Source organism: Choloepus didactylus, chromosome 4, assembly GCF_015220235.1.
Source record: "Choloepus didactylus isolate mChoDid1 chromosome 4, mChoDid1.pri, whole genome shotgun sequence".
NCBI classification, from domain to species: Eukaryota; Metazoa; Chordata; class Mammalia; order Pilosa; family Megalonychidae; genus Choloepus; species Choloepus didactylus.
This window is the reverse complement of record NC_051310.1, coordinates 158158210-158159171: the sequence shown is the minus strand read 5'-3', so window position 1 is coordinate 158159171 and position 962 is coordinate 158158210.

Here is a 962-nt window from a genome sequence, read left to right as displayed (position 1 = left end):
GGGGCTGGGCGGAGAGCGGGCCGCCTCCCCGCTGCGCTCCCCGCCCGCCCACTGGCTGGGCTGTTGGTCCCGCTCGGCGCTAGCCAGTGGCGCCGGGAGCCTGCTGTGGCCGCGGGCGCCCCCTGCCGGCGTAAGGCCTCTGTGCCCTCCTCTCCTTTTCCCTCCGCCCGACTTGCCCTCCCCTGGCCCGGAGTGGGAATGGGCTTCCCCTCCCCCCCACCTCCCCGAAAGGTTCCTTTAGGGAGGTGCGCTGCCGGAGCTCGCACTTTCCAGCCTTCCATCCCTCCCTTTCTTCCACATCTGCTTGGCCTATTTTTGGTCTTTTTTGGGGGAGGAAGAAAGAGAGATCTGCCTTGGTTGCTTTTGCTTCTGAGAACTTCAAATGGATTTCCATCTCGAAGGAAGTCTGGGTCTCCCTTTGTCACGGCCCTCATGAAGTGGGCAAATGTTCGGAGATTGCCCGTCGAGGTGAGGCCTGTGGTCCCCACAGTCCACCACCTCAGGGTCCCAGGTGAGGGTGGAGGAGTCAGAGAGAGAGGCGCGGTGAGAAGTAGCTGGGCCAGGCCGGGCTCTGCCCTTCCTCTGGCTCAAGATCTCCTCCATTCTCTAGGGTGCTAGAGAGCTGACCTTGTCGCCATCGTAACCAGTGCGCAGCGAGAAAGAGCTGGACTCGTTTTTTAGCGCCGGTCTTAGGAAGCTGCGTGGGCTGGACAGTACCTTGTATACCCTCCATCCCAAGAAGTCCTCCCCGCCTTTAACAGGGGTGGCAAGGAGGGTAGAGGGTCGTCAATCAGTGGTGGAAATCCAGAGAATCACTCAAGTTCTCCACAGTCAGTATAGACCTAAGTCTTAGCCTCCATCCTCCTACAATAAGTATTTGTTGAGTGTAAAACCACTTGATAAACCGGAAACAACTGAACACATAGTAATTATTGCCACCATATAGTAATTCTGATTGCTGC